A 26,694-nucleotide genomic window follows, 5' to 3' on the forward strand; every position below is an offset into this window, starting at 1 on the left:
AAGAACATTTTCCTTAGGAGACTCTCTATTGCTATCTGGATCACCATGGCCAGCTGGTCTTACTCCTCTCTCCAGGAGGCATAGTCAGCCACTGTACATACTACCTTTGTCTTGTTGCTCTTTGCTCCCTAGTTCCCACCACATTAAGTCAAGCATTCTTACCTGGTTTCCAAGGACAGGCCATCCCTTTCACATAATACCCATCCTCTACTTTCATCCTACTGGTCATCTCGCTGTCCAATTAAAGGATCCTTGGGGCACCTGGGTGGCTCAGTTGGTTGGGTGTCCAACTTCGGCTCAGGTCATAGTCTTGCTGTCCGTTGAGTTCAAGCCTCACATTGGGCTCTATGCTGACAGCTAGGAGCCTGCAGCCTGTTCGTATTCTGTGTCTCCCTCCCTCTCTGCCCTTCCCCCGCTCTCACTGTCTCTCTCAAAACTAAATAAACATTAAAATTTTTTTTTTTTAATTTTTTTAATGTTTATTTTTGAGACAGAGACAGACAGAGCATGAACGGGGGAGGGTCAGAGAGAGAGGGAGACACAGAATCCGAAGCAGCCTCCAGGCTCTGAGTTATCGGCAGAGAGCCCGACACGGGGCTCGAACTCATGAACCGTGAGATCATGACATGAGCCGAAGTCGGAGGTTCAACCGACTGAGCCACCCAGGCACCCCTAAAAAATATTTTTTAAAAAAGGATCCTTTACATCAACCCTTCTGAGCGTTTATGCATGCTACTCCCCTTTCTTGGACACCCTTCCTTCTTTCTGGCATAGAAGATGAACCCAAACTATATTTCCTTCAAAGAGTCTTTCTTGATAACTTAATCCTTACTGATTGCCTCTTCCTTTGAACTCCCATATTTTCCTAGAGAGACAGTGGGGAACTTAATACGATATTGTTGTTTTTTTTCCTCTGCGTTATTTTAGGAAACTTGAGTGTGGTTTGACAATTAGATGGCTAGGTTTTTGAGGGCAGAGGTTTGAATATAGCATCACCCCAGCATGGTGACCCCATGCATACATTAGAAACCCAATTAACATTTGCCTGGTTAACTCCTATGCATCCTTGGGATCCTAGGTTGAATGTCACTTCCTAAAGACAGCCTCTCCCATTAGATCTAAATCTCCTAAAGCTTTCCAGAGAACCATGTATCTCTTCGGCATAGCACTCTTCAAAGATAGAACTTTTTATTTATTTGTTTTATTGCATTACTCACTTCCCTCCATGAAGGCTGGGTCCATGTCTGGTTTTGCCTGATATACACAGTGGGTACTCTGTAAATATTTATCTAAATGAATGAATATATGTTAGCTGGATGGCTGAACTGGAATGCAACATGGACTTCTGGGGGAACAAGGAGAACACAGTGGAGGATGTTAATCTCCTGGGAGCTTGTACCCTTGAGCACAGTCCTAAAAAGAATCTAACATCAGAGGCTCAGATGGGCCAAATCAGCAAAATGATTTTAGGGTCATTATTGACAATGGGTAATGTAATATTTTGTCAAAGATTTTATGATCAAGTTATAAAAGTAATACATGCCTATTGTGGAAAATATGTAGATTAAAAAACTATAAGGAAGCAGAGAAAAGGAACTACAAGTCCACCCCTCAACGTCTTTTTAAAAAATAATATATTCTTCCAACATTGAATCAGTACTTTTTTTTTTTTTTAACATACTGGAAACCCTACTGAATATACAATTTGGATCTTGCTTTCTTTTTAATCATTTAACATTAAATGATAAGTATTTTTCTTTGTTTTTGAAAACTCTTTGGATTTTAATAGGTCATAGAATAGAATTGTAGTTTTAAATAGTTCCAGAATGTTCCACTGCATAAATGTACTCTGTCATTCCCCCTACTTAGGACATGAAGGTTGATAAATATGAGTTTTGGCCCTTATGATTTTGAAGGCATTCTAAAATCTAAAGACAATAGAGATAAATGGGAGATGTAGGACAGATTTCCCCAGGTGTTTCAGTGTGATATATACCTTCATTCATTGGCAAACCACCCTGGCTATCCAGATCTCAGCCGCAGGCAAGTGAGCGCTCCTCATCCCTGGTGCCTTCAACCCCATCCCCCTGCTCCTCCTCCATCTTCTACTTCTCTCTGTGTAGCAGACACTATTGATGCTCTGCCTGTATACTATCAACACGCAGCATTCCAGTACATGCCAATGGCTTCTTACTTCACGCACCGCAGATTCTCTGCTTAAGGATTTTCCTGGCTGCAGGAGCACACTCAGTCATGAGTGAGGCAGGCTGAGAGTGCCAAAGTATTAATGCCCCCAAACATCCCTCAACCAATGATAAATGGGAATTACTGGATAAATATCCCAGTTTCTCATCCCCCATGAGGAACCATTTCGAGGTGTGTTTTATACAGAGCTCCCCACCAGGGCTGAGTTGCATTTACCCACAGGCATAATTTACTCATTAACACACCTGTCTTAGCTTCTTTTTCTTCACTACCTCATTTCTATATTCTCCTACTGTGTTTCCTGGGATCACCTCACAAATAAACCCCTTGGATTCAAATCCTTGTTCCCAGGCCCATTTCTGGGGGACCCATTCTAAGATACCCCACTTCTTAATTATGAGTTCTAGCACTTTCCAGCTTAAAGATTCTCTCTTCTTTTTGACTAAAGTGGAAGCTGAAAGTCGAAATGATCCAACACATATTTTAAGGAACAGGGTAAAAATGCAAAACCATGCCAGATGGCTGACTCTTTATCATCAGAACGTCTGATAGGAATGCTCCCAAGAGGGGATAAATTATACAGAGACTCTGGTCTCTTTGGAGGTGACTTTGGATTGTTCTTTCTTTCTCCTCTTGTTACCTCTCTCATTTCTCTCTTAATCTGCTTCCTCTGCAGTAGAAGCCATCCTAAGCTGAACTATTTTTGTTGCCAATCCCTAATTAGGTTCCCAGATGCAGCCATAAACCTGGATGTGATGCTAGGTATGCTATAAAGCAAGTTCATATTCATTTTATTTAATTCATAATTACTACTCGTTACTACAGGCCTGATGTGTGCTGAGCAACTCTACTAGGGTCTGAAAGAGATTCTGCAGGGACTATTAAAACATTATCCTTGTAGAGAAGATAAGACATAAACAGCTAGACTCCTGGAGAGCTGAGTGTGATCTGTCAATTGAGGGGCAACACACAGACCAAGACGAACAACTCTAGGAATTCAGAGAAAATAGTGATTCACTCTGGCTGGATTTTGAGAAAGCTTCTTGGATCAAGCAATGGTGGGTGGATTGGTCTTATTAAGCCAAATAGGTCAATACAGAGATAGAAGTGATCCAGACTTCCCCATCTCAGTTCCTAGGAGACTTCTATTTGATGCTAAAAGGTAAAACTGCTGCTTCCCTCCACCTCCTCACAAGATGTTAGGACACCTTCAGAGTGTCCTTCTATCTCAGCTCGTTCAATATACACTGAGGAAACTATAACATCTTTCTTATATAAAGATTGGGCCAGACCCAAGTCAAAGTGTCATAGAGTCAAATAGGCATATCCGTAAGGAATGCATTTCATTTTAGATATCAGAACCCCATCACACGGGGTTTTAAACAATATAGACACTGATTCTATCTCATGTTAAGATTGGAAATAGGCATTTGCTGGTGCTGGTTTAGCTACGCAGCAACATCATCAAGGACCCAGGTTTTTTCCATCTTCCCACTCTGCCCTCCTTAAACTGATGACTTTTCAACCTCACGCTACTCACCTCCTGGTTGCAAGTTGGCTGCTATGGACTCAGGCGTCACCAGTGCCTTCAAAGCAAGCAGAAGGGCAGTAACAGGAGTTCCTTTTCTTCTGAGCAAGATAGCAAAAGTTTTCTTAGGAGTCCCTTGCAAAACTATACTTATGTATCATTGGCTAGGACTGAATCATATGGCCACCCCTAGCTGTAAAAAATTCTGGGAATGTAGGGATTTCACTTTTTAGAAAGTAAGGAAAAGAGGATAGGGAATGGCTGCAATAAAGTTCCTACAAATTCTGGCTTTTCTAAACAGGAAACTTCACCTGCTGTGGCCGACACTCTCAGCACCTTGCTCCCTCTGGGAGGTGATATATTAGTCAACTATTATCACACATCGTTCATTCTTCTTCTTCAGCAGAAACACAAAAGCAAGCAGAAAAATGAGACAGGGACCATGGAAACAAGCCCCAAGTGAAATAAATATATTATGCATCTGGGGCGCTCTCCGTTTGCTGTTGTTAAACAGCTCCTCTCACAAAGCAGAGCAAGGATGTAGCCAGGACAAAGCTCCATCTACAAGCCCGACTTAGAATACAAGATCCTGGCTCCCCAAAGCACGAGTTAGCTGCCTGAATTACCTGCCAATATCGACCAATCAGCATGAAGCCCTTCTGGCCAATCAGTATGCGGCACTTCCAACCAATCAGGATGAGGCTTTTTTTTTTCTTTCCCTCATTAGCATGTTGGGCCGGAGTGAACCTGAGCCGGAACTTTCTCTACATAAGCAGGGCCTCCCGGCGTTTGGAGAGGTTAGTCTTATTCCTTTCTGTTGGTGGTGTGTGTCTTTTCAGCTTAAGCTGTAGCGTAGTCTCGTCCGTCCCTTTGCTCTTTAGGTCGGGCCTCCTTTTTCTTGTCTGGCTCAGGAACTCGTAGTCCAGAATAAAGAAGGGCTGTCTCCTTATATGCAGACTAAGAACTAGCACACCACCACTTTTGTCTATGTTCCTGCCAAAGCAATCCTCACGGGTCCCAAGTGACTTTTCTGGAAGGAAATGCAGAGTTATCTGAGCAAGGGTGTGGGTATGGGGAGGAAGGAGGAATGGAGAAAGTTCCCATACCCTAGCTGAGTAACTTACCTTATCTGTGTTAAGCAAGTGGTGGTACCACGTTAGGATGGTAATGTGTGTCCCTGCAGGTGGTAAGCGTGCCTGTGAAGGGCTCGGGCCTCCTGAAGGCAGTATCTAATTAGTAAAGTGATGCTAGGTGTGTAATTTTAGACCCGGTATGAGGGAACGGATGGATTCAGCGAGCACACTAGTCCTTCAGAAAAAGCAGAGCGTTTTGTACCTTGAATCACCTTTCCTAGGCGACTCTTTCCTTTTATTGAATATAATCTCTCCAACAAAAAAGGGTTCTGAAGTTCAGCTTCCCAGCATGTATCAATTTGGCATTTTCCGGAGCAGGCGATTCCTCTGGGTTGAATGAATCTTGCTTTCCCCACTAGGGGCACCTAGAGCTGTTACCTTCATTCCTTAAGGAGTTTTTTCCCCAAATAAACTCCTTTTACTGTGGTTACTGTAACTTAAACCAAATATTGTGGCAACAAGGGTAGAATAAAGATGGAGGTATCCCCTGCAATGGTCCTGATACCTATATTTTGTTGGTGCTGTTGCATTTTGGAGCACACGTGACATAGGGCTGTGTTGGGGTTTAAAAAAATTTTTTTAATGTTTGTTTGAGAGAGCGAAAGCAGAAGCACGGGAGGGGGAGAGAGGGAGATACAGAATCCGAAGCAGGCTCCAGGGTCTGAGTGGTCAGCACAGAGTCTGATGCAGGGATTGAACTCTCGAACTAGGAAATCGTGACCTGGGCTGCAGTCAGAAGCTTAACCAACTGAGCCAGCTGGGAGCCTCAGGGGTGTAATTCTGATGCATGCTCACAGAAAAAAATGACAATACAAGCAAACTATTTAAGGACAGATGTGTCCTTTTTCTCTGAGAGAAAAAAAAGCATATTCTTTGAAAATGGAATTCACTCGTTCAATAAATCTCTTTAGCAATTTCTCATCTTTCTGGAGGCCACCTTTTAGGGAAGAAGCCTATATTAGCTCATGTGAGAAATCAATCTTTTCTAAGAAAAAATATACCACATTCTTGCAGATTTATTTAGTGTTTTTTTTTTTTTTTTTTTTTTTAAGTACTGGTAGTCTGCTGGACTCTACTGGTAGCACTTCACAAGCATTAGCTTAATCTTGGATTACCAATGTATGAGGTAGGTCCTATTCTTGATCCTATTTCACAGTTGGAAACCTAAGGCACAGTGAGGTTTAAACAGTTTCTTCAAGGTTGGGTAGCTTGAAAAAGGTATGGATTTCCACATGATCAATGGCAAAAGGGGATGAGGCATTTGGCAGATGATACTGGGTTGTTTTTGTTTTTGTTTTTGTTTTTTTTCCTGAAGCCACATGAACTCAATAACCACATTTTTGGAGAACCAAAAAGCCTTATTGTCAAGAGTCTTGATTTGACACACAAGGGATTTTTCCTGCCCAACATCCTTTCCCTCCCTTCCCCTCCTAAATATAGCAACCTGGTTTTCCCTTGGGAGAATCACTGTTGTGTCTAGAGCATATGGTTTGGGCAGATCTGACCCTTTCTCTCCTAGGCTGGGAAATAGATCAGGCCTGGGGGATTAGTTGAAGAATGAGCATGTGATCCGAGTAGAGGTTAAGGAGTATCCATTCTAGGACTTCTGCTCAGGCTTTTAGGAAGGAAGCACCTCTTTCTGGTAGGGATGTTAAGGGTGGAACATAACGCTGGGATACCTAGTGACCATCTTGCCATGTTTGGAGAAATTCTGAGATTTAAAGAAACCCATGGGCACTGATGGTAGAAAATAAATTCCTAATGATCTTATTTGAGCCCCTGAATTTAGCCGTGCCTGAGCTTCTTGTTATGGAGCCTGCAGATTTTTTAGTTACTTGAGTCAATAGAGAACCTTTACTGCCAAAGCCAGGTTTTTTTAATGTTTATTTTTGAGAGTGCAAGCGGGGGAGGGGCAGAGAGGAGAACAGAGATCAGAAGCAGGCTCCGTGCAGACAGTGGTGAGCTCCACACAGGGCTCCAATCCACAAACCGCGACATCATGACCTGAGCACGCGATCGTGACCTGAGCCCAAGACAGCCACTCAACTGACTGAGCCAGCCACCCACGTGCCCCAGTTTTTTTTTAACTTCATTTATAGTGAGGGAAAGCGAGAGAGAGAGAGAGAGAGAGAGAGAGAGAGAGAGAGAGAGAGAGGGGGGGGGAGGGGCAGAGATAGAAAAATCTAATCCCAGGCAGGCCCCATGCCCAGTGCAGAGCCCGATGAGTGGCTCAGTCCCACAAACTGTGAGATCGTGATCGTGACCTGAGCCTAAACCAAGGGTCAGACACTTAACCAACCAAGCAACCCAGGTATCCCACAAAATCAGTTTGAATCAGATTTCTGTCATTTGTACCAATAAGCCATGTCTGAAAGTGTACAGGACCACTTTCCAGGCTCATCCTGGGCCCCATTCTTCCTGTTACAGATCTTGGACAGTTAGGCTGACTTCCTTTCTTTGAAGCTTCCACCGACATCCACCCATTGTTACATGGAGCTTTGTTCCTCTAACCTTTACTTCCTTATTGACCCCAACAAGAACACAGGTTCTTTGCATAAAGGCTTCAGACTCATCATTATGAAAACAGGTCACATAGAAAATTAGCATACAAAAGTTTTAAAGTGGAAAAAATCTCACGTGTTCTGACAGTCATGGTCTCTGATCTAGTGTTTTGCTGTTCAGTGTAGTAGCCACGAACCACAAGTGTCTGCTGAGCATAGCAAATGTGGCCACTGTGAGTGGGAAACTGAATTTTTAATTTAATTTTTTAAAGATTATTTATTTTGAGAGAGCGAGAGAGAGCATGCAAGCAGGGGAGGGGGGGCAGGCAGAGAGAGAGAGAGAGAGAGAGAAAATATCCTAAGCAGGCTCCACACTCCGTGGAGCTGGGTGCAGGGCTCAGTCCCACAAACTGTGAGATCGTGACCTGAGCCACAACTAAGAGACGCTTAATCAACTGAGCTGCACGGGTGCCTTTAATTTTAATTTAAAAATTTGTACTAGATTAGTCATTGGAAAAATTTTTTACACATGCTTGGAGCAACTCAAGCATGTGAATTTTTCTTACCAACTGTACGGTTTATAAATCTACATATAGATCAAGTATTTCTAATGATTTTTTTAAAGTGTATTCATTTATTATTTCTGAGAGAGAGAGAGTGAGCACAAGTGGGGGAAGGGCAGAGAGAGAGAGGGAGACACAGAATCTGAAGCCGACTCCAGGCTCTGAGCTGTCAGCACAGAGCCCAATGCAGGGTTTGAACTCACAAACCATGAGACCATGACCTGAGCTGAAGTCAGATGCTCAACCAACTGAGCCACCCAGGCACCCCCAGACCAAGCATTTCTGATAAAAATTGTCACATGTATAAGCATAAAATACACATAAGATTTCAAAGATTCAATGTGAAAAAACAAAAATAGTTTATTTTATATTGATCACATGTCAAAATATTGATGTATTGAGTTGGAAGTATTAAAATTAATTTTACCGTTTTCACTTTTTCAAACATGGCTCACATTGTGTTTCTGTTGGATAGTGCTAGTCTATAGTTTCTGTCTAACCAGTGATTTGAAGACCCTACTGCTACTCTATAGGGTGGAGTTCACCAAACCTATGTTTGTGGCCTTTTGTTCTGACAGTATTCGGGATTTGAGCTTTCACTCTGGAAAAAAGCATGGAAGAAATGTGTCAGCAACCTCTCTTATGTTAGTCATACAACAGTCTGGAACAATCTAAGTACTTTTGCTTGTTCTCTATATGATACTCCTCCAATTAAGGGTATACAACATAAGTTCCTGAAAAATTTTAAAAAATGGGGAAATATTCTATTTAATGCAAAATATTAGATGTTGGTGTAGATTATTTCCAGAGATCTCCCCATATTGCATTTCTTTGGTTGCTCTTTTGTTAATTTTTTACTCATACACATCTGATATTATTGAAATCATCTGGCAACCCTGGAAAAATTGCACTTTGCTTCATTTCTTCCACTTTCCAGCCATCATGATTCTAGAGTGCTTCTTCCCACTCAGAAGCCAGAAGATACAGTTACAGCAGAATGGTGAACGAGGGCTCAAGCTGCAAGGGACTTGCCAACTGGGGAAGGGTGGGGGGCAGCTCCTGTCCCAGTAGGTCCCTCCCCCATGGTAGGGATTCCCTTCATATTTTCCTTTTAAGCATTCAAAGGTCCCTTGGCACAAACAACAAAACAAAGATACGGAAAGCTGAAAATCAAAAGGTTTTTTGTAAAGGACTTTTTAAAGGACTTTACTGTAAATCCAGAATATACGCTGCAGAGCATGGGCCAGACATTTGCCTGCTTGCTCTCAGATACCTTCTCCACACTTCCCCTGCTCTCCTCTGCATTGCAGAAGGCTCATCCTGCAAGCTACATTTCTCAGACTTTTCAGCCCATTGGCTTCTGCCCTGGTTCAGCCCATGGGAGGCATGGGTAGGAGATGGGAGCTAGGACAGCAAAGGGAAGACAGGGAGAAGTCCAGAAGCTCATCTCTACTCCCCCTCTTTCTTTCTAAAGATGTGTCCTCTTTGGTTGTGGCTTTGTGTCCTTTGTTTTCCAGCTCTTGTCAAACAGTCCTTCATTCTCTGAACTTTATATGTAAAAAGTTAGTGCACACAAAATAATGCTGTAAATGGATTATGAATTTGTAATTAATATTTTTAAAATGGATAACCATACATGCTGAAATAGGATTATGGTTGAGGGAATGGATGAGGGAAAGCCACAGGGGGTTAAGATGACAGGAGACCTGATGTTCACTTGTAATGAATATTTTATTCTTCTGCAAAAGGAATGGAAGGTGATGATGTGAAGGAGAAAAGAAAAATCACACTTCTAGACCTTTCTGGGGGGAAGAAATAAACTTTATCATAATATTTTTTTCTTATATATTTTTCAGGAATTATTGAAATATTATACCTGTATTAGTTTTCGGTTGCTACTGCAACACATCACCGTGACCTTGGTGGCTTCAAACAACACAAATTTATTATAGTTCTGGAGGTCAGAAGTCTGACCCAGGTCTTGTGGAACTAAAATTAAGGTTTCAGCAGTACAGGAGTCCTTTCTGGAGACTCTGGAGATCATCTGTTTTTTCTGTCTTTCCCAGCTTCTAGAAGCCAGCCACATTCCTCCTGGCCCCATTCTCCATTTTCAAAGCCAGCAAGATTACACCACTTTGACCATTCTTCCATAGTCACGTCTTCCTCTGACTGTAACTGGGAAAGGTTGTATGATTTTTAAGGATCCTTGTAATTACGTTGGGCCTACTCAGCTAATTCAGGATGATGCCATGTCTCAATATTCTTTTTTTTTTTTAATGTTTATTTATTTTTGAGAGAGAGCACAAGCAGGGGAGGGGCAGAAGGGAGGGAGACAGAATAGAAGCAGGCTCTAGGCTCTGAGCTGTCAGGACAGAGTCTGACACGGGGCTCCAACCCACAACCTGCGAGATCATAACCTGAGCTGAAGTTGGCTGCTCAACCAACTGAGCCACTCAGACACCACCCCCTCCCCTTTTTAAAAAATTTTTTTTTTTTTTTAATGTTTGTTCATTTTTGAGAGTCAAGGTTCTTTTTTTTTTTTAATATTTTTTTAATGTTTATTTATTTTTGAGACAGAGAGAGACAGAGAATGAACAGGGAAGGGGCAGAGAGAGAGGGAGACACAGAATCCGAAACAAGCTCCAGGCTCTGAGCTGTCAGCACAGAGCCCGACGCGGGGCTCGAACTCATGGACTGTGAGATCATGACCCAAGCCCAAGTTGGACGCTTAACTGACCAAGCCACCCAGGTGCCCCGAGTGTCAAGGTTCTTTTTTTTTTTTTTTTTTTTTTTAAATTTTTTTTTTTTTTCAACGTTTATTTATTTTTGGGACAGAGAGAGACAGAGCATGAACGGGGGAGGGGCAGAGAGAGAGGGAGACACAGAATCGGAAACAGGCTCCAGGCTCTGAGCCATCAGCCCAGAGCCTGATGCGGGGCTCGAACTCACGGACCGCGAGATCGTGACCTGGCTGAAGTCGGACGCTTAACCGACTGCGCCACCCAGGCGCCCCCCGAGTGTCAAGGTTCTTAATCACATCTGTAGACTCCCCTTTTGCTATGTAAAGTAACATATTCGTAGGTTCCAGAGATTAGGATGTGGACATTTTCTGGGAAGGGCCCATTATTCTGGCTACTACGATAATTTACAGGAGGCAGATAGCTTTCATCTGTTAAACTAAAGGTTTTCTCCCTCTATCTAGCATGGATGTAAATCCCTCCTATGTTTAGCATGCTACTTTTCTGAGAAGACAAAATTTTTGTTCAAGTCCACAGCAGTGAGGATATTCCTCTTCTGATTATGCATAGCTGAGCAGGAAACTTGCTATATACATTTTTACAATGGAAGACAATGAGAATTTTATAAGGTCGTTAAGATGGTTCTCATCAGGACAGCCAGGCAGATCTCAAATTGAAGTTATGACAGAGCTGTCTTATAGATAGATATCTCCAAATAAAGAGACAGGCATCATTTGCTTTAATTGTTGCTTTGCTATAGCAAATCATTTTGGCTATAATGACAAATTAACACAGTTCTATGAGATTTTACATTTTGCACTGGTTGCAGAGCTCTGCTGAAAATAGGTCAATTTCTTATGAAGCAAGATTTTGCTGAACTGGTTAGTTGTCTAGAAACTGGGGCTTGGAACTAATTATTAGAAAGTGCTAATGTTCACTGACCTATGATGAGCAAGCCTTCCTTCCCAAGCACATTGATTTCTCTTTAAAGAAAGAGGTAATGAAATTCAGAACCTTGCAAAGAGATCACAAGTAAACATTTAATTAAGCAAACAAGTTAAAGCAAGAACTTGGTAGACAATCATGAAAACAGTTCTTGTCAAGTCTTTTCACATTTCATTGAGCAATTGCATTCCTCCAGTAAACAAAGGAATAACACATTAAATGTTCAAGAAGTTGAATTATGCAATCAACCATCAGAAATACTCAAGCTGTTCTTCAAGTTCATCAGAGGTTAACTGTTTTTTTTTCCCCGCCATCCTTTTGTAGGGCTTTTGTCTGCTTTGTTTTTGAAAAACTATTCCAGCAGCTAGAAATTGTTCCAAAATTTAAGATACAAGAAAAGGGACCTTGTTTTCTCTGATTTCGTAGCTCAAGTCAAATGTTGTCTGTGAAGTTTAGCAAAAAGTCTAAAGTCTAATCATTGTCTTTTTTTTTTTTTTTTCCTGGCTGCTTCTTTCCTTTCCTGTCCTGTCCTTCTCCCTTCCTTCCTAATGGAAACCCTGACAAGTGGGGGTATGGCTACTGGGCTGCCAAGATATATTAACCATCCCAAATTAGGCCAGAAAATTGTGAGCAGCTGTACTGTCAGCACCTGCCTTTTCTGGGTCTAGCTGGATGCTGTGAACTTCACAGCTGCCCCCAGGAGGCAGCGTTTTTTGTTTTAAATGGATTTTCGTGCAGCCTCCCTTTTATGGAAGCTTCCACTTTTGAGCTAAGGAATGGGAGTTGAGTCTTCTATTCTCCCAGCCTTGAGAAATCCAACCCTGTCCCTAGCCTGGCTGCTCTACCTCTGAGGGGAAAGTGAAAATTCCCTCTTCATTCATTCCCTAAGAAGTCAATGTTGGCTTAGCTTAGGTTCCCTCAAAAGAAGACCCTGAGGTAAGATAAGGTAAGCAGTTTATTTGGGAGGTGATCCCCAGGAAACACTAGAAGGGAAGTGGGGAGTGAGACAGGAAGGGAAGGCAACCATAAAGAGTGCCTTACCAAGTTAAGTTACCCCTGTGGTCAACTGGAGCTCAAGCCCCCTGGGGGAACCCTGGGGAGCCATGTAGAAGACCCAGAGTTGATCTGTGGAGGGCAGGGGTGCTGGGTTGTATATCCACCAGTCCCTAAGGATCGTTGGTGGAGGGCTACCAGTAGTTAATTTCCCAGACTGTCCAGTAAGTATACTGTGCTGAGGCCAGAGTGGCTTTCTGCTGTTTGGAAGAAAGCCATCTGGAAAGGAGATGCAGATCCTTGCAGCTGGAAGTGGAGCAAGCTCACACTGGAGTGGTGAGGCCCAAGGGGCAATGATATAAACTTGGTGTTTCAGCCTATGAGGAAGGCATTGAAATAAGTGTAATCTACTCCAGTTGGCACATTAAGCAGAAGCAGCTCTGTTTTGCTGGCTGTGTGCTCAGAATGGTGCCAGATTCTGTAGAGGAAGCAACCGAAGTAGGAGGCATGGTCTCTTTCTGATTGTGAGTGCTTACTAAGTAGGGAAGATAGCCCTGACTTTATCATGCAACTTGGACAAACAAACAAAATATAATAGTGCTATAGGAGTTAGGGGAGGATGAGGAAAGCTTCATGGAGAAAGTAGGAAATGAAGGAAAGTATTTGTAGAAACAGAGACTAAAGGCTGCATGGCTGGAGGAACTGTAAAAAAAAGTTAGCATGGAGGGGCGCCTGGGTGGCTCAGTCAGTTGAGAGGCCGAATCTTGATTTCAGCTCAGGTCATGATCTCACCTTGTGAGTTAGAGCCCTGCATCGGGCTCCGTGCCCACAGCACGGAGCCTGCTTCAGATCTTCTGTCTCCCTCTCTCTCTCTGTCCCTCCCCCACCTGCTCTCTCTCTCTCTCTCTCTCTCTCAAAAATAAATGTTATTAAAAAAAATTTAGCATGGAGACAAAGTTAGCCCAGCATGTTGGTAGACAGTGAACAAGCCCATGAGATTGGAATAGATGAAAACTGTTCAAGAGGGAGAATCTTCCTCCTGGATTGAGTAGGGTAGTGCCAACACTGAGGTTTGAAGGCAGAACAAAAAAGTCTTGGTTTATTATTCTCCTAGAGATGTCAGTCATTGCCTTGATCCTATAATCCCCTTTGAAAAAATACACACATGCCACAGTACTGCTGAAGGGGCCGAGTCTCAAAAGAGGACCTTGCTTCCACAGCTGCATCTGAATGGGATGGGGAAGACACCTGACCTAAGATGGGCTAATCAGATTCTGATGTTTGTTTCTTTTGTTGTTGTTTTTTGTTTGTTTGTTTGTTTTTTACTGGCATTCAGCATTTGGACCTCGGACATTAAGATTTGAATAAGCTGGTTTTCTGTACCAGGGAAAGTGTTTTAGTTCCTTAGTAAGCCATAGCCATGTGCAAGCAATTACGTTAGAGTAAAGCATCACAGGAAATATTGAATTGCAGCAAAATAGATGAGTTCATGTGCTGAGAGCATCAGAGAAGGGAGACTGTGTGGCCCCAGCAAGTTACAGGTAACTTTCTAACTCCCGCAAGTCATGGTATACTTCTGTAAAGTTCCCATTCAAGCTAATTTGAGTGGATTTCTCCCCCTTGATTTCCAAGAACCCTTAACTAGGACAAAATGGTAGCCATTAATTTGCATATTGCCAGTGCTCCAGTTTTTAGTCCTGTGGGTTGACATGATAGCTGGTGATCCATAGAAGAAAACCTTGAGATGAGAATCATGTGCAAATGGTTTATTAAGGAAGGGTTTCAGGAAGACAGTGAAGGAATCGGGCAAACAAGACAGAAGGAAAGGAAGTCAAGCAGGGGGTCCATTCAGATTAAGTCAGTGGAGCCTACAGGGAGCACTACAGGGGAAGTCTGGCCTCAGGTTTGCTCTTTCCCCCTTAACCCCAGGCAAGGGAGTAGGGCTTTCACTCTCTGCATTGTCCCAGGTATGCAGAGGTAATTCAGGCAAGATCCTTGCCCTTAACTCCTTCATAGCCTTGTAGGGGAAGGTGAACTTGCAAAACATACAGGTAACCAGAGCAATAGCTTCTAAGTGGTAGTGAAAATCTAGACCCAAAGGAAGTTCTTTGCAAACAGTGGATGCTTTAACATTTATGTGCCATGTGTTACCCTCACCCTCTACCCCCAACCCCCAAACAGAGAACCACTGAACAGCATAAAGATGGCTGATTTCCTCCCAGGTACTTTCTTCTCCTCCTCCTTCTCCTCCTTCTCCTCCTCCTTCTCCTCCTCCTCCTCCTTCTCCTCCTCCTCCTCCTCCTCCTCCTCCTCCTCCTCCTCCTCCTCCTTCTCCTCCTTCTCCTCCTTCTCCTCCTTCTCCTCCTTCTCCTCCTTCTCCTCCTTCTCCTCCTTCTCCTCCTTCTCCTCCTTCTCCTCCTTCTCCTCCTTCTCCTCCTTCTCCTCCTTCTCCTCCTTCTCCTCCTTCTCCTCCTTCTCCTCCTCCTCCTCCTCCTCCTCCTCCTCCTCCTTCTCCTCCTTCTCCTCCTTCTCCTCCTTCTCCTCCTCCTCCTCCTCCTCCTCCTCCTCCTCCTCCTCCTCCTTCTCCTCCTTCTCCTCCTCCTCCTCCTCCTCCTCCTCCTCCTCCTCCTCCTCCCTTCTTCTCCTCCTCCCTTCTTCTCCTCCTCCCTTCTTCTCCTCCTCCCTTCTTCTCCTCCTCCTTCCTTCTTCTTTTCTCTCTCTCTCTCTCTCTCTCTCTCTCTCTCTCAAACAGGACTTCCTGGAGAATTACTGTTGAAAGACTGTGCTAAGAACCTGGCAGGAGCCCAGTTTACACCCTGCAGCCTTGACCCAAGAAACAGAAGAGTAAATATCAGACCCAACATCGATAAGACTGCTGTATGCTTTTCTTTTCCTCTTTTCCCTAAAGACATGTTTGCTCTTTCAAGGACTAGGAACATACTGTTTAAAGTATTTTTGGCCCAAGAGTCAGGCTGCCAAGAAAGTAGTGGGGTTTTTACCCAATGTGACCTCTTTTTAGGACAGGAGTTGTCAAAGTGTGGATCAACATTCACAAGGCTTTCAGGAGTCTTAAGGTCTGGAATTGCTAAAACACTGAGAGTTTTTTTCTTTATTATGAGCAAATAATATGCCATGTATCATTTTATTTTTTATAGATAAACAAGTGCTACATACTAGTAAGCTACTATATGAAGAATTCACTAAAATTTGGTATTCATACATTTTAGATCACACGATTTTGGAGTTTACTAGGAACAGTAATTCAGGATTCCAATGAAAGCTTCCACTAAACATTTCACAGCTGCACACAAACAGATACTAGGCATTCCTAGGCTTGGGGAAAACCTGATCAGTGCATCCCTGGTGGTGTTATCTATAGTTTTTACCTGCATCTATTCTTCTTAATCATCAGCCATTGTTGGTTCGTGCTCCTCTTAATATAGTTTCTTTTATATTGGGTTCATTTTCTTATGTGGGAAAATGCTGTTTTAGCTTGGGTCTCCCCAGAAGTAGACTGTGAGATAAGGGTGTGAGTACACGTAGTTCATCTGGAGGGTGATCCTAGGAACCACTCAAAGGTGAGTAAGGAAGTGAGACAAGAAAGGGAGGAAAATTTATCAAAGATATGCTAATGAGCAGAATTACCACTGTGGTAGTCAGTGGGAACTCAGGACTTTGGGGACCCTGGGGAGACTTTGCATAACATGCCTCAGTGTTGCCCCATGGGAGACATGAGGTTATTTATCCAAAACTTCCCACTGGATGGGTATTGAGGGCTGCTTCTGGAGGCATCAACTCACAGATATTTCCAGCCTTCCCTGCACCCTGTGTCATGCTCCTGCAGCCAGAGAAAGCCCCCAGGGAGAGTTGTAGGTGCTTTATAAGAGGCTATTCAGTGAGGAAAAGAATCAGAAGACTGGGCCAGCAGAAGCTAGGAAGGGCACAGGTGCTCTGACAGCATTTACTATGGAGGCATATTTCCATGAACAGTATTTGGGGCCCATAGTTTTCTAATCACTTGACTTTGAAATACCCATGTGTTGCATTCCAATGAACTACATAGGCCCAAATTGCTTAACAGTCATGGAGAACTTTATGTAAGAATATGATCTTCATGTTGAATTTGGGAGATGGGAAGAAGCCAGACATATGAAGAAGGGAGAGTGGTCTGAAAGTCTTCTGCATTCGTTTGCCCATTTAAATTCTGAGTCCAGAACATGGAGATGTGAATCCTAGATTGCTCCAAGAGTGATGTTTAGCAATCTTGTTCTCATTCAGAATGGAATTGTTTTATTTCTAGCCATCTCCTGCAGGAAAAAATTTCAGATTTCCCATTAGATCCCATTATAACATCATGCTTCTTATTTCTCTGTGCCCACTCATTAGTCACCTTTCCCAATTCCATTTTTATCAATCACTGCTTTTACAGTTCCCATCTTCAGTCCTAGGTTTCTCTAATCTAGTTCCTTAGGGGAAAAAATCTCATTGGAGACACAGAAACCCTCAGTCCCCTCTAAACGTGGTGAGGATGACAATTAAGATGCCTGGGACTGGAATGGCTCCAATTTGTCTGGTTGCAGATTTTCCCACTTTGTCTTGCCCCTCAGCCTAAAGGCAATTCCCTATCTCTCAGACACTAATCACGAAGCTTGTCTTATGTTCTTGATGTTCTGTGAGTAACTGTGGAGCATCGAAAAGGACTTAATGACTATGAGAAGGGATGTCTTCCCTGAAGGCTTTGCATCACCGATTTTTTTTTTCTTGCAGTGGAGCCACTGTCAAAACTGCCTCAGTCATACATTTCTTCTTTCCAGTGTACTACACTCCCAAGGGACATGTGGCTTCATCCTGAGCAAGTTCAGTCAGTAGTGTTAGAATACTAAAAACTTTAAAGAATTATGAAGCCAGCTCAGACCTCATTTCTTAAAAGATTTCCTGAAATGTTCCAGGTAGAGATAGCATCACCTGCCATCACCCAATAGCAGTGTCCCCTTCTGTCATATTACACCATTGATGTCATTTCCCTTCATTGGGCTTTCTCTGATATTTCTGACTTTGGAAAAATCATTATCTCCCATGTGTGTGTGGACTTGTTACCTTCTCTGCACCCAAAGGTTGCAGAGTCTTCATAGTTTTTGTTCCTTTGATGGAAAATTTTGTTTTTATGTACTATTATGGATTGTTTTTGTCAACTTTTCTTTCATTAAAATGGCTTTGCAATGGGAATAGACACCTGTACTCTGTCATTTGATTCAATTTTCAATAACCCTTTTGTATGACTTATTTTTTCCATATCTAGCAACACAAAGTTCTCAAGGCTGAATGAATAAAACGTTTAAATTATTGCTTTATAAGAAGATCCAACCTAGTCAAGCCATATGCAGACTTCTAATATATGTGTTAAAGGAATTCTAGGTATCTGGGTTTCTGACCTTGTATCTGAAATCTCACACCAACTTCTTTGACTCTGTTTATGTGGTGCTGGATAGCAAGAAAGAAAAAAGTAATACATAAGCATATCTTTACATAACTACAACAGGAAAAAAAATCCTCACCTCAAAGCTATAAGCCAGTGTTTTATTTTTTTATGTTATTTATTTATTTTGAGAGAGAGAGAGAATGGCAGGGGGAGGCACAGTGAGAGAATCCCAAGCTGACAGCAAAGAACCCAGTGTGGAGTTTGAGCCTACCAACTCTGAGATCATGATCTGAGCCAAGATCGAGTGTCAGACACTCACCCAAAACAAGTATTTTAATCTGCCTAAAATCTCTCCTCCAGAGATTTTTTTCAGCCCTTTTTCCCCCAATACTTCCAGTGACCACAAACTCATTATCCCCTCACAAAGCAATTCAAATGAGTTTCAGAAACTTCTAATTGTTAAAGAAAAAAAATATTCAGGGGCCACATTTTGGAAGTTGTAAGTGCTGTGCTAAAAATTTTGGATAGCTTTCTGTGTCAATCATCTTGATTAAGGAAACTGCAAAATAAACCATGTTACCAGCCCAAGTGGAAAAAGAAAATAATTGATACTGAATCTCAGTGTCCCCTGACATCTAGAAAGTCCTCATCTCCTAAGCAACATATCTGTTTCTCCAGCAGATGTGTACCCATTTGGGTAATTGTCTCATTGACATACTATGAATGACTATGTTCAGAATAGATTTACTCTTCTTTCAACTTATAGCTCAGATAAAATCATCATGACCCAAATGAGTATATTTGTAGTTCTGCAGTGGTCATGTTGCTCTAAAAGGGTTTTTAAAGTAACCAACCTCAGCTATCTGCTCTCTATATGTGATTTAGCATAGTTCCCTATGTCCTGACTTCAATCATAGTATCAGAATCTTATCTAGTCTTATATGGTGATCCCTTTGGAGTGGTACCCAAAACATATTCTTTTTTTTTTTTTTTTTTTTTTAGAGAGAGAGAGTGAGCTGGGGAGGGACAGAGATAGAGGGAGACTTAGAATCTGAAGCAGTCTCCAAGTCTGAGCTGTCAGCACAGAGCTTGATATGGGGCTCAAACCCACCAACCACGAGATCATGACCTAAGCCAAAGTCGGGCAGTTAACCAACTGAGCCAGGCAGGTGCCCGCAAAACATATTTGCCTTGTTTTACCTCCTAAAACCAAAAGGAGATTATCAAAGAAAGTCTTGAGATAGTGCCTTATTAGTAATGTGACAGGCATGATCAACATTTAAGGTTGATCGAGTGGCATGTGAAAGGGTAAGGAATATTCTAAGTCTCCTTGAGATTCTCTAACACTCATTGTCACAGCTATCTTCACACAGGCCCTCTCGGTTTCTAGTCTGGATGTTGCCATAGTTTATTGTCCCCCTCAGCCTCAGCCTTGCCAGGTCTCTCATTCCTTCCTTCCTGCTAGAGTACTCTCTCTTACATGCACACCTAATCATGTAGCTCTGGTGCTTAATTGTCTCATGGCTGTTTGCATAAAATTCAGACTCCTTGCTATGAAAACACAAAGGCTATGCTGACTTCTCGCACCTCATCTCTTGTCTTACCTTTCTGTCTTCCAACCATGTGGACTTACCTTTGTTCTTGGGTAGCATAAGCTCCCTGCTGATTCTCTTCCTCCCAGCCTTTGGCTACACTCACCCCTCAGAGCAAAGCCCTACTGCATAGCTTCCAGAAAGCTGGTTTCCCCTTATAAGTTCTTCCCCAGCAGGATAGATTTGTGCTCCTCTGCATCTTGAGTTTCTCTCAAATGCTAGCACGAATCACTCTGCATTGTAGTTATTTCGTACTCTACATCTTCCCCAAACCTGGGGCTCTTGGTGAGAACAGGCTGGGTTTTTATCATAGGACATCAGGATGTAATGTAGGGTAGTTACCCCCTGTTGCAAATGCATGATGAATGCAGGTGCTCCAACTCAGAAGTGAATAAATATTCAGTGCTCTGGAAAATCTAACCATGCTGCTGAAGACCATTCTACACCTTTTGAGGGAACTCTGAAGTTGCTAAGTAATGATTGCCTTTAATGGAAGGACAAAAATATTAGTAACAGTGATCTCTGGTGGTTTTCATTGGTTTCATGTTTTTGTATTTTTATATTTTCAATATTCTCTTTAAAGAGCCATATGGATTACATTTATACTCAGGAACAAAGGTTAAAAACGTTATATATATTTTGAATTTGCATTTACCTTTATGGCCAATGTGTGCAGAACAAAAGGACTGGGATAAAGTCCTCAAGGGGTTAACTGTGGTTTTCTTTAGAATTAGAATAATAGGTGGCTTTTTTCTTTTTTCTTCTATTTTTCATTTTTCCCGTATGATTATGCATTCCTTTTATAAGGAAAAAATGTATTTAAGTATTTAGAAATTAAATAACATGATTAATGATTGGGGTAGTCCAATAATTGAACCATCTCCTATCAAGAGATGAATGAATTTAACTAAATCATACTTATGGTGAAACCATTTAGCTTTTATTTTGAGAACGCATGGAAAACAATATCAGTATTAGAATCTATCACTTAAAATGGAGAGGGGCGCCTGGGTGGCTCAATCAGTTAAGTATCTGACTTTAGCTCAGGTCGTAGTCTCCCCACTCGTGAATTTGAACCTTGCATTGGTCTCTCTGCTGTCAGTGCAGAGCCCCCTTTGTATCCTCGGTCTCCCCCTCTCTCTCCCCCTTCCTTGCTTATACTCTGTCTCTCTCAAAAATAAAAATAAAGCATTAAAAAAATTAAAATGGAGAAAAATATGACTCTGCAAATTATAAAACTAAAACATTTGTTGTAGACCATTTGGCAGATAAGTGTATTATTGGACTGGGAAGAGAACCCAAGTCCAGTTGTGAATTATAGAGTTGGTTTTTAATGGAACGTAGCTATCTATGTCTGTTGCCAAATCTATTATCCTTTGGTACATAATACACCAGAGATTAAGGTTCCATATATTCAGCAAAAGATTTACGTGAAATGGTAAAAATAGCTTTAGTCATAATTTATACAGGTGCATATTTATAAGTCAAGAACAAATATTTGAAAAAAAGGCAAAGAGAAAGGAACCAACATTATTTTAGAATTTCTTCTTACTTCTTTAAACCCATATACTTTGCATTTATTATGATTTAAAACTAAACACTCCTTCAATATTTATCAAACAGTTAAGACTTGCCTCAATTGTATTTGGCAAGAGTTGAGTAAATCAGTTGCTTATGGTTATTTATTGAAAAGGAGATTAGATGTTAGTTTTTAGCCATTAGGAGTTGTTCTTAAGGTTCTCGTATATTATCAATTATCATGAACAGAAAATATGATTTACAAACTTGATGATCAATAATTTTCATGTATAATTAAATGCCAAAGTAGACACTTCTGAAGTGCCATCCAATCATAGGCCTGAAAATTATATTCTGACAACTACATAAATGCTAATAGACCTGGAAGTCCAGCAATGCCTGAATGATGGAAACATATGCAACTTAGCACTTTATCGTGTGATAGATAATAAATAGAGTAATTGCCTAGTATATATCATCCCACTGTGTCTTCAACACAAATCTGCGAAGTCAGTCTATTAGAGTAATAAACGACCTGTAAACTTAGTTGCTTATAACCTACCATGTCCTTTGATGGGTAGCTCTGGAACCTGCTCTGTAGCTCCTGGGCTGACAGAATTGCCAGCAGCAGAGGGAAGTGGGGCTCAGAGACTCTCCGATCTGCAATTTAAAGCTCCAGCCTGGAAATGACAATCATCACTTCTGCTCAGAATTCCTTGTTCGCAACTAGTTGCCTGGAACCACCCAACCATAATGGGTCAGGACAGAGAGTACAAACCCTATGGTGTATGGGGACAGGCAGGAAATATCTGGTCGATAATACAAATTACTACTACACTGTGTGAATGCCCCTATTTTACACATGAGGAAGCAGAATCTGGGAGAGGTCAGTTTGCCAAGTCACATAGCTGGTAAGTGAAAGAGCTAAGATGCTAATAAAGAATTAAGTATGAATTAACATTTTTATTGCAAATTCTGAGCCTGCCAATTCAATGCCACCTAGAAAAACACTGGAATATTACAAACTGAACAGAGATTCACGGGGGTCTTTTGTCTCACTTTTGTGAACTCTGAAATCCTTTAGCTGTACTTCTAGCTGCCTACCTCAAAAGCTAGAGACTAAAAATAGCGAATTTCTGTTACCAGAGCTGAATTCCTTTTAAAAAATATTCTGGGGGTGCCTGGGTGGCTCAGTCAATTAAGCATTCAACTCTTGGTTTCAGCTCAGGTCATGATCTCACAGTTTGTGAGATTGAGCCCTACATCAGGCTCCACACTGACAGCACCAGGCCTGCTTGGGATTCTCTCTCTCCTTCTCTCCCTCTCTCTCTTTCTCTACACCTCCACTGCTCACACTTTCTCTCTATTAAAAGAAAAGTTATTTCGGTTGAGCATCCAACTCTTGATTTCCACTCAGGTCATAATCTTGACGTTCTTGAATTCGAGCTTCACATCAGGCTCTGTGCTGACATTGCAGAGCCTGCTTGGGAGTCTCTCCCCCTCTCTTTGCCCCTCCCCTGCTCACTCTCTCTCTAAATAAACATTAAAAATATTAGTGCCTTAATACAATGAATGTTATATGTCTCACACAGTATCTGTGGGTCAAGAATATGGGAGTGGCTTAGCTGGATGATTCTGGCCAGGGGTCTCTCATGAGGTTGCATTAGATGTTGGCCAGGGCTGTGGTGATCTGAAAGCTTGACTGGCACTGGAAGATCTGCTTCCAATGGTGGCACTCACATGGCTGGAGAGATTTGTGCTAGCTGTTGGTAAGAGGCTTCCTCCCCACATGGAAATCTCCGTAGGATTGCTTGAGTGTTCTCAGGACATGGCAGCTGGATGCCTCCAAAGTGAGTGATCCATGAGAGAACAAACAGGAGGCTGCAATGTCTCTTTTAGCTGACTTTTGGTAGTCACACACCATCATTTTTGTATGGTCATTAAATTACCCAGATCAACCTGTTTAATGTTCAAAAGAACCACACCAGGATGTGAAAACCAGGAGGAGAAGATCCTCAGGGCTGATATGGAGTCTGAGCTGTGCTACAGTCATTTCTCACCCAGACTGTTAAAATAGCTACCTGATCACTTCTAACTTTGTCTTCATTTTTGTCTTTTCTATAAAGCAGCCACAATGCTCTATTTTTTTTTCCACAATGAGCTTTTAATAAAGAGAATTGGATCATGCCATTTGTCTGCTTGCCTCCTGTAAATGCCCTTATACTGAACTTAAAAAGTCACATTCCTTATTCTTCCCTGCAAGGTCCTCCACATCTGGCTCCAGCCTCCCTTTCAACCACACCCTCAGCTATCTCCCCCTCACCACTTTCTTGGTTTAGGCCTTTCTGGTCTTCCTCAGAACATGCTCCTCACCAAGGCAGGCACTTTCTGACTTCAGAGTCTTTGAGGTAGTTTGTGTGTATATTGTCCCCCCACACCAACCTGGCAGCTTCCATTCATTCTTTAGGTCTCAGATTAGATACATACTCACAGAAGCCCTCTCCGCCTCCCAAGCTAAAACTTCACCCAGTAACATTCATCACTGTTTATTTATTTTTTAAATGTTTATTTTTGAGAGACAGAGAAATCCCAAGTGCATGAGCAGGGAGGGGCAGAGACAGAGAGGGGGGAACAAAGGATCTGATGCGGGCTCTGTGCTGACAGCAGAGAGCCCGATGCAAGGCTCAAACTCACAAACCATGAGATCATGACCTGAGTTGAAGTTGGACACTTAACCTACTGAGCCACCCAAGTGCTCCCATCACAATTTATAATGACACTTTGTGTTCATTTGCTACCATCTCTGCTCTCCCACCCCCACCATGGCAGCAAGAGCCAAGGGAGCCATGACTGTGCTTGGTTCCGGTTCTACACCAGGCGCCTAGGATGCTGATGGGGAAAGTAGGAGATCCTTAGGAGATGTTTAATATTTACTGCAATAAATGAATGGAGGTATGAATGAATGACTTGTAGTCTTTAAGTGAGGATTTCATTTGACTCCCCCAATTTCAATTTAGGTTTCTCTTCTTTTAAGCTTTGCCAACAATACCAATGCTGGATAGAGATGGGAAAACCAGACACAACTTCAGAAAAGTTTAGCTGAAAGTGAAAACAGCTCTCTCTCTATTCTGGTCATTCTTTTTCTCCTGAAGCCTAAAAAGGATAAACCTTTTGGACTATTGATTTTTTTAGAATGAAAAAATCTATATATATAGATTTTTATATAAAAGATTTGTATATTTTATATTTATACAAAAAAATCTTTTGTATAAAAGATTTAAGAACATTTTGCTCTATTCAAGATGGTTTCTATAAGTGGAAAGGGAGATACAGAAAAGCACCAAAACCATAACGACATTTGAATCAATAAGTACATTTTACATTTTTTGTCAAATTCTTACCAAATGGCTTAGATAATATCATCTGTTCTTGTTGTGTGTGTGTGTGTGTGTGTGTGTGCATTCCTACTCACACATATCAAATGAAGAAAAGCCTAAGACGAGGTGCTCACATTCGCATCATAAAACACGTGGCACATTTAGAAATTGGCACCACAGAGTAAGTTGAATGCTGCAGAACGCATTTATCTGCTGATGTGTGGTCTAGGAAGTGTTTTTATTCCACCAGTTCCACCTCCCACCCGACCCTCCAAAAAAAGAAACGCTCTTGCAAAGTCCTCTGTAAAGAGTTTTTGAGACCACTTGCTCCCTGCTTATGGGTAATCCCTTCACTTTTTCAGAATGATTGACAATTCTTATGCATCCTGGAGCCTGGGCTGCAGTTGAGACTCAAGTAAGAAGGCGGTGGAGTAAGGGGAAGCCCCTGACCAGTGGGCACTGATTAGAAGCAGCCCTTTAGAAGCAGACTTGCTTCAGACAAATAGCTGTGTTATGAGTGGCAAAAGGGAGAGCGAATATAGTCCAGTGGAAGGAAACAAGCACTAAGGAACAGATGCAGAAACTCAGGAGTATAACAGTCGGGATCGATTAGCATAAGAACAAACCTCTCTACATGTGATGAGGCGCTGAGGAAGTATATGTGTGATTTTCAGTTGCTTACCATGACTAATTTTAAAATAATTTAAGTGTAGACTACCTTGCATTTTCAATGTGGCAGGAAAATCCCTTCAGGGATTTACAAGGCAACCATATGGATTTGGGGAAGTAATTCCTTTCTATTTAATTCTACTGATACTTCCCTCACCCTAGGAATTTCTTTGACTTTGGTAACACCACAGTTCCTGGTGCTTTTCAACAACCTTTGAAGGGCGGTCCTCTTTGTATTGGGGCTCTCAATACGAACCAATTTAATAGAAAGAGAAGGTAATGGCCTGTGAAGTTTAGAATTTCCAGGGATGGACTGAATGTAAGGGATGGACTCATGTAAGACTTGAAAAGTGTGTCTCTTTCCTGGGGTTGGAGGCACTTGCTCTCCAGCTCCCTTGCTCCTTCAGTCCAGCTTAAATTGGTGTGAGCTCCAATCTCAGCCAGAATATCCCTGCAATGTGGCACGGATGTCCACCAGCAGCTCCAGGTTCACATCCTGTTAGAGTTCCAAGTGCAAAGAAGTACCTTTTCCCAATCAGCTCAGCAAAAACCCCAATTGGGCTCTCAGTGGATCTGGGTTGGGCCTTTTCCCCCACCCAGTTTCTGTTTCTCTTCGTGTCACGCTGCCTTCATTTTATTTCTTGGAACAGATCCCTCTTGCATAATGCTGTTCCTTCTGTCAGACTCTTCCCTTCCATCAGGGCCAACATAACTCCTTACTCATCCTTCCAATCTCCATTAATATGCCTTTTCGTTAGTGTGAAGTTCCCTGATTCCCTAGCGCACTCTGTAAGTTTACATGTTGCCGTAGGACAGGGTACCTTGCAGCTATACTGGGGTAGCATTATGCTTATCTCCTGGGATGCCTGGAGGTCTGGTTAAGATAAGGAGAACATGTGCCAGCTAAGACTATTTATTAATGTGCTATTTAAAGTTCAAAATTCCCCTGGAAGCAACCTGAATTAGCTTGACTAGACTTTTTAAGATGTGTAGATTGATACTTTGCACCTGTTTTAACAGGTCATACAGCATGCCTGGGTTTTTACATGGCTAATGATATAAAAGAACCCTCAATAAATGTGTGTCTGCACCCAGTTAAGTATCTTGATAGTGTATAATCTGAAGATGAAGCATATCCTGTCCTGAGTAACTAAGAAAGGCCTCAGGGGTGGAGGGGTGGTATGCCTGGGATCTTGGAGCCAAATATGATTGCCTATCCTTTGTCCTGATGTATTGTATTCTCTACCCATATTAAAACCTTACATGAGCATTGGCAAGGATGTGGAGAAAGGGGAACCCTCTGTACCTATGATCCAGCAATCATACTACTATTTACCTGAAGAATACAAAAATACTAATTCAAAGGGATATGTTTATGTTTATAGCAGCATTATCTACAATAGCCAAATTATGGAAACATCTCATGTTCATCAATTGATGAATGGATAAAGATGTGATATACAGATAGATGTTCTATATACATAGATGGATCTAGAAACTATTATGCCAAGAA

At 42.0% G+C, this 26,694-nt stretch overlaps 1 long non-coding RNA gene across 2 annotated transcripts in view; it reads left to right on the forward strand.

Moving 5' to 3' along the window:
• Positions 1-4,039: 4,039 nt before the first annotated feature.
• LOC147582636 (uncharacterized) overlaps positions 4,040-26,694 on the forward strand; it is a 152,759-nt gene continuing 130,104 nt past the window's right edge. For both annotated transcript variants that reach the window (XR_015249371.1, XR_015249370.1), the window contains exon 1: positions 4,040-4,530. This is a non-coding gene — a long non-coding RNA (uncharacterized LOC147582636). The remainder of the gene's footprint in view (positions 4,531-26,694) is intronic.

Source organism: Puma concolor, chromosome A3 (assembly GCF_028749965.1).
Source record: "Puma concolor isolate L17-30 chromosome A3, mPumCon1.1.hap2, whole genome shotgun sequence".
NCBI classification, from domain to species: Eukaryota; Metazoa; Chordata; class Mammalia; order Carnivora; family Felidae; genus Puma; species Puma concolor.